Source organism: Coturnix japonica, chromosome 4 (assembly GCF_001577835.2).
Source record: "Coturnix japonica isolate 7356 chromosome 4, Coturnix japonica 2.1, whole genome shotgun sequence".
In the NCBI taxonomy this organism is placed as follows: Eukaryota; Metazoa; Chordata; class Aves; order Galliformes; family Phasianidae; genus Coturnix; species Coturnix japonica.
This window is the reverse complement of record NC_029519.1, coordinates 7,387,153-7,401,346: the sequence shown is the minus strand read 5'-3', so window position 1 is coordinate 7,401,346 and position 14,194 is coordinate 7,387,153. Positions and strand designations below refer to the sequence as shown.

Here is a 14,194-nt window from a genome sequence, read left to right as displayed (position 1 = left end):
AAGTGTCATTTCAGAGAACTATTTATATCTCCCCACCAAAAAAAGAAGCCACCAGGTACTGCACCTGCTCCTTGCATTTTGATGAACTGTTTAGCATTGCATGTGTAGACAGAAATATTGCTATTCTTGTTAGTAGGAAAATGGGCAGGGAAAAAAAAAAAAAAAAAAAAAGCATTGTGTTCAACTAACTGGCTTCTCTGTGAAATCTCAGTGTTTCCATAATGCATCACCTTGCCGTACGCAAAATACATATTTAAATAGGTGATCTTTGTGGGCTTCAAATAAAAAACTTCTTCAAATAAACCAGTAGGTACTTCTGCTAATATAATTTCAGACCAAAGAAATGTAATGTTATCAATTTCAGTTTCATTTCTGTTTTGGCAAAAGACTACTCCCCTTCTGGTAGGAGAACCAGCTTGCTATGTGATGATAGCTTATTTTGCATGCACATCTGTGCAGAGAGCAAAGCAATTCTTTGGTTCAGGTAGATAAATTACCAGCTTTCATATATGACAGATAGTTTAATGCATAGTAAAACAACTGCTGTGACTACTCATTGCTGCTAAATGTAACAGCAAAAATTTTCTATGACAGAAATGTAGTAAAGAAATATGCTATACTGTGGACAGATGTCCATAGGACATTAAAAAGAGATCTGTGTCCTCTTAGATTTAAGCAAACAACTGTAGTAAATTATTGTAAATCATATTATTTGATTCTTAGCATATTTTATCTTAATAATGTTCATATAATATCAGTTGTATATTTATTCCTTCTCATGCTTTAAGAGTCCATTTAACTTCTGAATGAAGGAAAGAGCACTTACAGGAACAGTCACTGATGACAGACTATTGTTAAAATTCCATCTTCTATTCAGATCCATCTGTTGCTATCCTGGGAGCAATGTGTTATAAACTAATAAAATTACTGCAAGGGTAGGAAAACCAGCAGAGAGAATTTAAAAAGAATCTCCATTTGTTTTACAGATAGAAGAATTTCATTGTTTTATGTCACAACACTTTTAAAAAAATATCAACTGTTCTTCATTTCTAATTGTTTCACAGTCATATCAGAATTCATACTAGTAATTATTTCAATCATCCATATATACTGATTACAGAAAAAAAAAAATCACAGACATGAAATTAGCAATATTATTAGGACAATTAACACATTTTAAAATATTATGGCAAGTCTGTTTTTCATTATGTATTCCTTCTGTCATTCGTTATGTACTACAAAATATCTTAATATTTCCTAAACCTCTTCAACTGCTGTGTTAAAGAAAAAGATCACATAGATGAGAGCATCCTGCTTTGGTGCCTTCTCTATACTGTTGGTAGGCACAAGCACAAATTCCTATGGGTTTTATAAATTACTTAAAAATATTTTTCTAGCTCCAATTTTTCCCAGTTTTCTTGGTGAGAAATAGAAGCAATCATGGAAAAAACGTACAGCAAAATGTGAGTCTAGCTACATAAAGCTTTGTTTTCATTGTACTTGTTTGAATGGTTTATATCTAATTGATGAACCTCAGTGCCTGTGTCTGAATGACTTTCAGTTCCCCAGTGTCTCAATCAGCACAGTGCAGACACACAAACTGTGGGTGGGCTTCCTCACACTGTTATGCTGATACAGCTTCTCCATCTTAAATGACCACCTGAGCTGAATGTGATAGACATTTTATCAGGGAGTTTATGCAGTCTTTGGCCTTTTCTGAGGCAGACTGACAGTTTTTTTCTGTATTCAACACATACAATTCACATAGAACAAAAGTTCAAAGTGTAATTCTTAGTTACTGAGTCCCATTTTTCTCCCTCCCCCTTTCCATCCCTCAATAATAGCAGGCTTATACCTGAGATCTAGAAAACACTAAGCATGAAATATAAAATATGCAAGTGAAAAGGCACTGATGGCAGCTACTGAGACATATGGTTGGTAAAACAAAAAAATAAGACTGCATTAACACATTTTTGTACGTAACTACTCTTTTTAAAGATGGTCTTATTAGAGAATAAACAGGGGCATTTTTGTCAGTTACTGAGACATATGGCTGCTAAAAAAATAAAAATGCTTTAATAGGTTTTATATGCAATTTCACTCTTTTAAAAATGGCCTTATAACAGAAAACATAATATCTTCCCTTTACTCTTCTCAGAGAAGTGATCAGAGGGAAAGCAGATTCATTAATATAAACATTAGCATCAACAAGCAGAGAATGCAGTCATTAGTGTCATGGCTCAGGTGTTTTGTGAATGCAGCTGTAAGATCAAATCATATCACACTAATGTAAATTGTAATGAATCTCCCTACCAGATTTTCCTATTGTTTAGGTGTTAAAACTGTTTTGTCACAGATTTATGAAGTATACCGACAGTAGTAAACTAACCTTTGTTATCATCTTCCTCTTTTTAAAGAAATCAATAATCAAGCTGTCACAGTCTATTTTCTGCAGGTTACCCTTCTTCCTTCTGGTGGAGTGGATAAATACTTTAAAAGTGAGAGCTCTAAAAAGAGTATTTGACAGAAGCCTTAACTTTTTGGGATTTTTCAATTGAGACAAAACTTCTACTAGAAGAGTAGCATACACCAAAATTCAGGGATTAAAGCATTACATACATATCAGTTTACAAAGCAGATTTATTAAAAAATGCCCCTAATTGATCTCAAAGTCAAATTTCACATTTTTTAGCCTAGAAGAGTATCAGATCTTTCTGGCTTAGTATTGTTCACTTCTGTATCTGCCTTTACTGACTATTTAACTAAGTGCTGCTCAGTACAATTAGATCATGGAATGAAATTATACCATTAATGATGAGGCCCAATTATGTACTTTCTGCAATCAACCTTGGAGAAAAAGACTCACCAAAATGGATGCCATTGTTCAGAATCAAAGATATTCTTACATATAATATACATATAAGTAATCTGATGAAAACAAAATGTAGAGCTGTGAAACTTCTATTAAGGTTCTATTAAGGCAGGCTTTACCTGTAAAACAGGCCTTATCCTCCAGCATGGTTCCTAAGAATGCTATTTTTTTTTTTATCTGATTTCGCCTGGTTGAACTACAAGATGTGCCCAGTAGTACTCCTTCCTCTGCATCCTAGAGGCCTAGTGAGAGTCTCTGGCACTGGATCTAACCTCCACGCGCAGTAAGTTAGATCAGCTCTGATCTGACAGCAATATTTTTACCGTTACCTTTCTAGTGACTCAGTGGGCTGAACCAACTTCCATTGCAGTCATCTCTGCTAGGTTCAATAGAGAAACTGGATCTTTTCTGGTAGGTAAGGTCTGTTCTGTGCTTAATTTCCCCCTCCCCTGTGATCCCCCTTCAACTAGTCTGATTTTTCATTCTCGTTCCAAAATTCCAGATACTCCTAAGGTAGTAGTCCTAATCAGAACTGGTAGTGAACTTGCTTCTACTATTTAAAAACTTATCTTAAATTTCACTTGGTGCAGAGTGAAAACTCTATCAAAGTGCCTGAACACCCTTGAAGTTTAATTGACCTCATTTACATATCTTGTTCTGACAGAATCATATATTATCGTTCTGTCCCATGGGGAGAAAGCAGATCACAATTTTGTCACTCACATATATAAAATCAGCATACCAAAGGTTTATTCACATTATGAAAACAGTCTTCTGTGATTTTGGATACTTCTGTTGAATACAAAGTGTATTGCTAAACAGTTGCCTGTACTCCATCATTTAAATGGATATGAATATATTAAATAAAATTTTTGAGGTACCATGTGGTTTCTTCAGTGACTATGTAGGATTTTAATACACATATCAATGACTTACAGTAAGCACAGTATTCTGAATGTAGGGGCTTCTTTTCCTTTGGCTCCAAGCACAGTCAAAAAATGTTATTCAGATAATACTGAAGCTGAACCTTCACCAATGGATTTATCGCTTATAGTTTTGTTGGCACACATTACATAAAAGTTAGTAAATCTAAGAATTCAGAATTCCCATCAGTGCAGAGGAATCATTCAGATACTGATGGAATGATAGAGAGATTCACAGTTGTTGATTTTCATGACTACTATTTAGAGAACTGGACTGAAAGAAAAAAATGTACTGTCCTGAGCCAAAATTTAATGCAGCTCAGTAAGGTCTGAAGACAATTTTTGGCAAAAGTAACCAAACAAGCTGGAAGGCTGCAGCTGTGATACTTGCATTAGGGCTGATAAGAAAAATAATTAGAGTACATTTTGCCAGTCAGACCAAAGGTCCATTTTTTATTTTCTGCCACACTTCTGGCTGCAATCAAAAGTTGATAACTAGACAAAACAAAAAGATAAGAAACATAGGATCCTCCTTATTTGTACTATCCTAGGGGTTCTGGAACTGCCTGCAATACCAGTACTACATATTCAGGTATCTTTAGTAGATTTCTGAAACCCTGCCCATAGCATGGTATATATCTAGAGGCTGTGCTTGTACTGTTCTCTTTCTATAGAAGTTTGATATAGTTTAGAAAGTTCCTTTTTTTTCCTTTCTTTTTTTTTTTTTTTCTTTTTATTTTTCTTTTTTATTTTTTTAAGGGAAATTATGTTCAACTTTGTAACATAATACTTCAGAATGAACCTAAATGCCATCAGCTTACAAACTTTTTTGTTTGTAATCCTATCTGTTCTTCCCTTTTTCCAAATAAGGGAATACACTACAGGAATGTGTTTTAGGATACATTTTATGGAAGCATTAAATGAAATGAGCACAGAAAGTTTCTTTGGTCATGTAAAACTAAAAAAATCTGAACACCACTGCAGTATCAAGACAGAGCAATCATATCTAAACTGAGAATGAGATCTCCTCCAACATCTTGTTGCCAGTGGTAGTTTTGTTTACTAAAATAAGCTCAGGTAGCCTCAAGCTGTCTACAGCTGTTATTTACTCTCATGAAATTAAAGAATCATTACAGACCTGGAAGTCAAAGGGCTTCATAAGCTGAATATTCATTAAGTCCCATCCTAGTTGACTGACTTTTGGGTTATTTCTCCACTCAGTACAAGCCTTATTTGCCACAGAAATAGGGGCTGCCATTTCAATTGCCCCTATTTCTTAGTAAATACCAGAAGGGAGATTAATGGAGTTGCTCTCAGTCCATCACTCTGAATCTTTCCCCAAACAAGTACTTTCTAGGACAGAAATGCACAAGTAAAATTACCCTGTAGCCCAATGGTTACAGCATTACCCTGGAGAGGAATAGATACAAATTCTACTCCCTGTTCTACTGAATTCTTAATGCAATATATAAAATTTTCTGTGTAGTAGAGACAGAAATGTCTAGTCTTTTAATCCCAGTGAGGCTTAGAGTTGAGGTAAGAACTGACACGCTCAAAGTTGTGGAGACTAAAATACTTCCTAGCAAGTAAAGAAGCAAAACTTCATAAGAAGTCCTAGAGAGACAATGAGCTCATCAGTATTAATAAGATTATACAGGGGAGGCCTGTGGTTTTGGTAGTATAGAACTAAGGTCATCAAAACATTGATAAGAACCCTGTTGTCACTGATCAGCAGTCTTCTGAAAAATGTCAGCCTGGAGCATTACATGAAGTCAATGCTATGAGCAGAAATGTTTGCACACTGCCCAGGCGGGAAAGATGACTAACGTTACTGCAAACGTATTGCAGAGCAAGAGAAATATGAACACACACACACACATATATATATTGAAAATCCAGATGAAAGAAATTTTAAGAGCACTAATTACAGCCTTACTGCATTAGGAAGTAACAAATTAACAGACTTAAAGAGGTAAAGAAAAACAAGTAAGAAAAATTAATAAAACTTGCTGGGAAGATCCTGAGATAGGGCTAAACAAATTTATGGTCTCAGCAGATGACTAGAGAAGCTTCAAGTTTACAGCATCAATTGCTGGGAGAAATTTGTGATCTCAGAACAGTTTTCATTTCACTACAACAATGCTTCAGTACATTGAATATCTTTCTCTGAGCAATTTTCCACACTAATCATTATTGAATATTCTGCTAATTCCTCCTGTTTGAAGACTGTTGATACTTAACTGTCACTACTGCAACAAAAACAAGACTGGAGACTATTACTAGTTACAATGTTTTACATCACTGAAGATTAGATATTGCTGGGCTAGGTAAGCGTTCATGCATATATCTCATGTTTTTGAAGATATTTCAAGAGGTTTTAATGTAATGTGCCATTTTACATCCTTTCAACATGATGCTGCTATTACAGGGTGAATTATATTAGAGCACATTGTTTAATGCACTGGGGGAAAATAAGGTGCTCTCAAAGACCAAGGACAATGTTGTCCTACACGTGAATAAGCTACCACTTTTGTCCTTAGGATAATTCATTATTTACTATTTATGGCAATGAAGGAGGCAGAAAAGAGTTCTGAAATGTCCCAGGCCAATGAGCAGGTCAATAAATAAATAAATAAATAAATAAATTCCTTGCTTACAGGGTGATTAAAGCATTGCCCTTTTGTGCTGTGTAGTAAGTAGCATATTAAGTTGATTCCAGGAAAGGAAGAAAATGTGGAAGTTTGCCAATTTCATAAGCAGGTTTGTTAGTAAAGGTCAACCTAAGGCTAATCAGTACTTAATTATTTTAATCTCCTCATTGAAATTGAAAACAAAAGGAGGATTTCTACCTTCTGTAAAACACTCAGTATGGGTTCCTAATTAATTAAATCCGAAAAGTTGAGTTTACAAACTCTTACAGGTCTGATAATGAAATTGGGAGTGTAGAAATGGCTCCTTTTTACTTATTCAAATTAAACAAAAGTAATGCATTTTGATTATTGCACCAGACTTGAAAAGCAGGCCGAATACCAAAATCTCAGTATCTATTAGGCTTGACAGCCAACTCATTTAAATGCAAGACATCTTCATTGTATGAACTGATTTGATGAAAAGGTTTTTGTTTTTGTTTTTTCCCTGCCCTGACAGAATATACTCAGTCCTGATATCACAATTGCCAAGCTTAAGCTTAAGCTGTGTACCTCTGCCACATTAACCCTAAAGTGGTATGGGCTGGCAAGGCAGCCCACAGCTCTCTTGTCACAGCTGTTTCTTCCTTCAACTACTGAAAGAATGTTTAAAAGACTGGCTTAGACACGACACCCAAATATTTAAGCAACTTGACTCACACACAGTAACTTCTTCCCAGAAGATTTTCTATTACTATTAGCACAGATTTTAACATCCCCTGTCTATTTCATGGAAGCTACAACAGACATAAGCAGCACAATAACACTGTTTGGTAGAGCAAATTCTCAGCTACAAAATGCTATTTTTCAACACAGGCAATGCAATTAGCTATGGATTTTAGCAAATGATGAACAAGAGACTGAATGCTGTGTCCGTAAAAATCCACACCAGCATCACCACTGCCGAAACACAGTACCCGCTCTCTCACTGTGGTCATATCCACTGTTTGGTCTCCATAAAAATTTAGAAAGCGCTGATGAATGCCAATGGGTGCAGTTTTTGGGGTTTTTTTTTGTTTTTTTTTTTTACACATCATAATTCAATACCACCCATTGACTTCATACACACTTCCAAATTAGGTGTCATTTTGCCACGCCACACCACCCCTCTGCAGCCATATGTATCACAACAACCAAATGTAATGCGATATTTGTGGGAAAATTGAGCCTCTACTGACATACCACCAATATCCACCCCTGATATTGTGGGCCAACATCATAAAATAAGAGGTATAACTTTCAGAGGGGCAGCACTGTTCAGAGGCTTCCTGGAAAAAACACTTTACCGACACTTGGTAGCAAATCAGAAATTTTTAGTTATATTAATTTAATGCCACAGTTGTAAAAATATGTGGCTATAAGTGTTTGCATGCTTAATTTCCATTGAAAACAAACCATAACTCATCTATCCTTCTTACTGCTGACAGTCTTTTAAATTCATTTTTCGTTGTTTGTTTTAATTAACGGTAGGTCAAATATAGGTTCAAACTGGAATGAAATACTTCTTTCTCTTCCACTGAATGTTTCTCAGTGGTTAGTTTCAAAAATAATGAAGGCAAATCTGAAAGAATATTTTCTAGCTGTCAAACTTTAAATATTGATCATCTAAAGTTAATATACAAAAGACAAATGTTATTTTCTCACCTCCCGAGTAAATTCTGACATTGTTTCCTCATTCCTGCTCCTGAACAAGATTTTTTCTTTGTAAAAATCACTGAGCTTTCACTTAAGAATATCCAAAATTTAGTATCTGTGTTCTTACTACAGATAGGAATACTTCAGAACATTTTCATTTTTATAACTTGAAAATAATTATCCAGCTTTCAACAACCACTGCTTTGGACTGAGATGCAGACTACAAACTTTTGTCCATACAGCTTCTGAATTATAAGCAGTTACAGTAGATATTCTGAGCCAGTTGTGCTAGCAGAGGCAGAGAAAATACTGCAGTATTAGATTTCTGTAGCAATCAATGGGAAAGCACTGGCAGAATTCACCCTACGGTAGTTTCCTTAGCTGGCATAATAATTAAAGCTGTATTTTTAAAGCAGTAACCCAAGACAGTGTTTTCTGAGACTGTAAAACTACTGCAATCAGTACACTTAATTAAACATCTTCTATTTTCCCAGAGGACTTTTCATGTGTTTTTTGCTCCATCTTTAGCTCTCATTAAGTGTCTTCTTGACCTTTCAGTCTAAAAAATCAACAAAAGGCATTTCTTTTTTTTTAAATAAAAGATTGATTGCAGGAGATTTGATACTACAATCAAAAGAAAAGGAGACAATCTGTGCTCCAAACACATCACATTTGCTAGACAGCTAATGACATTTAGCCCAACAGCAGCACATACCTACCTATCAGATGAAACATAGTAAAAGAAGTCAAAAGAAACGTGAACAAATAAATGTTATGCTATAAATCAGAAACAAATACAGGCACTGTGAGAGAAAATATTCAGTAATTCTATCTTGACATGAATATACAGCTTGCAGGATCTACTAAAATAACTAATAGAGCTATTCCTACTTCAGATGCAGGGAATAATATCTCAATGCATAGTTGTCTGGACACCAGCATACCTAAGAGTGAATGTATTCTGAAAGTAACTGCATCTTATTTCTAAATGCACATCACTCTTCACAAGGGTTTTTGGCAATCTCATCTTATATGATGTTAGCAGATCAAATAGACTCCAAAATATTTTCCTACATAAGTTTTTCAATATAATATGGGTGAATATATTGACCTGCACAACAGCACTCAGACTCACGAGAGTCAGAATGTAAGGTAGTTTATTTAAGGTGCTTTTTATTTAAGGTTCTTTAATTTCTATGGAATTCAAGCGAGGTTCCTCCTCCTCCAGACATGTACAGGGGGCCCCTTCTGTGCAATCTCCCTGTACAGGGATCATCCTAGGGTTTCTACATTTACTCAATATAATAAAAAATTTGCATTTGAAACATCATAATTCAAATAACATCCAATTGAAAGAAGCTGCTTTGATCTTTTAAATATTCATACAAGGACTTTCCACAAGTGATCCATGAGAAACCTGATTTGGCTTGGAATTTTATGATACACTCTTGTCTTGTTACTTCAACTAATCTACACACTATTTATAAAACACATCTGAGAGCCTCCAAACAAATTTTCCTATTATAGTAAGTTACGACCATCTACTCTTGAGGGTCAGAATTCTTGAAAAGCATAGCATTTCATGGGCCATGGTTCTGTTTTATGTTGTTATACATTTATTTCTGAAAGTCTAAGATATCATACACTTGACTTTAAACAAAGAAAAGGAAAAGAAAGGAAGTGGTCCCTAATATAACTATCCTTAGTTTAATACTTCTCATTAACGTACCTTATTGTTTGTGGCATGCATTTGATTTACCCAGAGAAGGTTTAATAGCCCTTTTTCTTTTACCATCATCCATACAAAAGCCTGTCAATCAGTGACAATTATTACTTAATGAACATGTAATGATGGGTAAGCCCAGGGAGAAGGGAACAAATGAATCACTCATTACGGTCTTGATTGCAGGCTAGCACTGTCTCTTGTCAAAGTGATATGTTGAACAGGTTTGTTTAGCCAACATTTTCAGCAGTAATCAGTATGATCAGATGCTTCAAAGTGCTGGAAACCTTCAATGACCTAAAATATATTCTACATCAAAAGGAGACACACACAGAAGGGTTTTCACTTTAACTGAAAACTCCTCTGAGATAAAACTCCCAAACTCAGCTGTTTGTTTCTTCTGATTTTTCTGAGCTTCCCCCCCCCCCCCCCCCCCCACACACACTTCCATCTTAAATATGATGAAACTTTCTTATTCTGCGTTAAGAAATTAAACTTATTCAGAAGCTTAAATATGCAATCCATAATGACTAAGTGTTATTTTATCAATTTGTGATGTTCATGAAAAATTATACAGCCCAAGAAGCCAAGGAATGCTATGTTTATAAACCTACTATGGCAAGAAGTCGCAGTGAGGTATGGGAAATCAATATTGTGCCAATGAAGTTATTCGAAACTTCAAAAACAAAATAGGATGTATTGTAGTATGTCACTGTATTCAGAGTGAAAAAAAAATAAATAAAACAACCTATATGAAATTCTAATGTGAAATATTTTCAAGAAACAATACCCTCCAACTAATACCTGCAGGTTAATAAAGTGTTACCTTCCTAAAGAGAAATCATTCCACAAAACAGCTTTTGTACGGTTCATCTTAATTCACGTTAACAATTCTTGCTTGAAAAAATGGCCTTTCCATAGTCTAGTAAGGGTGCTTAGTTTTAAATCACCTACAGATTAGTAGCTTTCTAAGAAACAACTTGAAGAGAGTAAAGCCTATAGCAACTCCTTGTCCAAGTTTTAACAAGATTAATCTAGTAAGAAAGGTAGGAAAAAAGAAAAAAAAACCAAAAAACAGACACTTTTACAAAAAGCAGACATTCTCTGTTACATGTTTGTTTATTTACCTTCACCTTAAGGAATGTTTATTTAAAACTTAGGCGATCCTAGAAGACAGTCCAAAGTTGTCTTCTAATCTGATCCACCATTTGCCAGGTAGAGTACTGTTAGACATTCAAATAGCAGGTTATCTGTAAAGCACTGAAGGAAAGCATTTTGTGTTTTCAAACATATCATTAAAAGAACAGCTTCTCCAGGGAAAAAAAAGAAACCAAACAAACAAAAAGAAAACCCCACAGATTTCAAAAAAGTTTTCTGCCTTGGAAAAAATAATGGGAAAAAAAATGGAAAAGAACCATTTCAAGTCAAAGAAGGTAGAAGTTCCAGGGTATTGCCATGTTGGAAAAGAATTTAAATATTTAATTGTAATCCCTATTAACAAAGCCTCATAATCATTCTTGTCTCCTAAAAGAGCTTGTCAAACATGGAAAAGGTTTATTGCTGAAACAGACTGTATCTGGATAAGTATCATAAGCAGGAACATGCTTTAATTACCTTTGCTAATATCTGCAACCAAGGTAGTCCTTTCCTCATAAATTCAACTTTATGTCACAGTTATTCCTTTCAATGTTATATAACTTTTCTTTGTTTGTTGGTTTGGGTCAGGCAGGTAGACAGCTTTAGAGACTAGCTTGTGATCCTTAAGTTTCTACTTCTTACTTCTCACAAGCAACGTTTATTGTTTTTGCTGTACTTTCTGCAAATAGCCCAGCTGATTTTAATGGAAACACCATCAGCATCTTCCACAGCTGAACACAAGTATGGTGATGAGAAAAACCACACTTGATTAGAATCAGATTCTTTCATTTCTAAAATGGTCTTAAGATTCAGAATTTCTCTTGCTTTTCTGACATTACTTCTTTAAGATCTGATACCATTACCCTGGGATGAACAATTTTGAAGACAGTTCCACATTTTCAAAAGGCAGTCTAAGAGAAGACTACCAAATGAATGTTGTATATCAATCTTATAGATCTTGTAACAGATTTCAAATAAACTTACCTAAGTATTCATAAAATAGCATTTACAATATTTTGATTCATAGTTTCCACTCTTTCCCTTTGTTTTCCTTACTTATATTTGAGATTTGTTTTAAGCATCACGTGACTTGTTATAAATACATCCTTTGTGGCTTTTTTTACACAAGCAAACAAACAAACAAATAAAGAAAAAGAACATATCTTGCAACAGTCAAGGACAAAGAAGATAAGCTATGTATTGCTAAAGCTGTCTCAAATCAAGGCAGGGCACTAAAAATGCCAGCCAGTTACATATACCACATTGCTCTCTACTATATAAATCCTTACCACTGTTATGTTCTTTTCCTACTGAATGTAGAAAGTATTAGCTGTAATTTGTCACTGTGGTATGTCAAGGAAGGAAGGTTTGCTCTTAAAATTCCTCTTGGAGAGTAAACAGCAGCCTGCAGAGCAGCATTTGTTTATATCACTTTTGGTACGATGAATAACACACTTCAAAAGATATATTGAATATGAAACATAGAAGTGTAAAAGTTCTGACTCGTGTTAAGTATTCACTGCCATTTCTGCCAGTACTAATATATGAAGCCCATGTAATTCAGACAAAGCCAATGTAGGTCATTAATATACATCACAACCAAAACCTCTTGCGCATAACTTGTCACATGCCCCTCTTTTTTTTTTTTCCCTCCTCTCCACTTATCCAACATTTCTGTCCACTACTTAGCAGTCACCACATCTCATCTAAGTTCTGGCTGCCTTCCAGCAATAAAAGGAAATTATTCCTGTTGTATGTATATATATATTTGTGCATATGTACATAGATACGCCCACACTGCAAATGTTGAGGCACTATCAACTGCTGAAGCAAACTCTTCACGGATGATGAATAGCATTGATGCAGCACACTCTCTACCCACACACCAAAACCCCCTAAGCACTGATGTTACACTGCCTGTAGCTACCATGAGACTGAAAATATTTAAGGTACTCAAAACACTTTTCCCATAAGAAAGGAAGCAATCACCCAATCTATCTTCTAGTGCATAACATGAGTATTTTGGGATGTGACTCAAAACATCTTTGGAAGCACCAGAGTGGAAGAATTTCCTCTAATGAGGCAATAAAACTACAGCTGTACCACATCCTAGTCAATAATTACTAACATATAAGGCTACAGGAGAATTTGCTATAGATTCATACATATGTGAAGAAAACCCATTTGATTCACAGAAACATAATAACTTCACTGACCTTTACACACTGCTCCTTCACAGATCATCAGATACCTGCATAGCTACAAAGAGAACAAAGACCAGCTGCTCCCACATCTACCGTAGCTTTTATAGAGGCACATGGAGTATGGCCATGGTCTTTGGCCCAGGTTTCCTAATCAGCTGAGCAGGGGAAATGCAGTCAGCTGTGCTTTCATTGCAGCCAATGACACTGTTTCATGGGAAAAAAGAAAAAAAAAGAAAAAAAATAAATCAAAAAATAACACACAAAAAACTGTCAGTGTGAGAAAGTCTGAAAGTGGGTCCAAACTTGGGTATTCTCCCAGCATAAAGTTGGGAGCCATTTATAAACCCACAGTCAGAAGTTGAGAAGTGTCCCTGTGTGCTGAGGGTCAGATACAGCTTGTCAGTTTTACAGTTCTTCCTGGCTATTGCACATCTTTTTGATTGTCCCTATAAAGAGTTCCTTAATTGAAGTTACATATGGTTAGAGAAAATACTAGTATGCAGAATCCTAGCAAAGCCTTTTTTCTTTCAAACCATTGCTGCCAATTCAGCTGTTTACATTTGCTTTAAGATTCAATCTGCAGCTCAAGGGCAGTAATTTGCACATTATACTAAGGTACTCAGTTCACAAAGCTCATGAGAAAATGATGTTGCTGATAGAAAGCCAGAAGAAGAAAAATGTAGGATACAATATAATCACAGAACAAAGCATTTTAAACATTATAAAATGCATTATATATGTTATTCATTATAAGACAACAGCTCTGACTTCTTAATTGTTACCTCCATTGAAAGAGACTGTAAGTAGTTGCTGTAATATTCTGTGCACCTGTGCAACACATACAGTCTTTACCTCCTAGGTTGGAGTCAGTTCCATACTTCAATTACATTGAAATATCTGCTGTACATTGAAATATTATTCTTAGGAAAATACCCAAATAGTACTACATGTACAAGTCATTACCATATCTAATGTAAATGATGTTTTACAGTGCTTTCTAATGCCTTACAAAC

The 14,194-nt window shown here is 35.2% G+C and overlaps 1 long non-coding RNA gene across 1 annotated transcript in view; it reads right to left on the bottom strand.

Moving 5' to 3' along the window:
* LOC107312663 overlaps positions 1-13,294 on the bottom strand; it is a 29,422-nt gene extending 16,128 nt beyond the window's left edge. The window contains exon 1 of the long non-coding RNA XR_001554539.2: positions 13,194-13,294. This is a non-coding gene — a long non-coding RNA (uncharacterized LOC107312663). The remainder of the gene's footprint in view (positions 1-13,193) is intronic.
* Between the last annotated feature and the right edge of the window lie 900 nt (positions 13,295-14,194).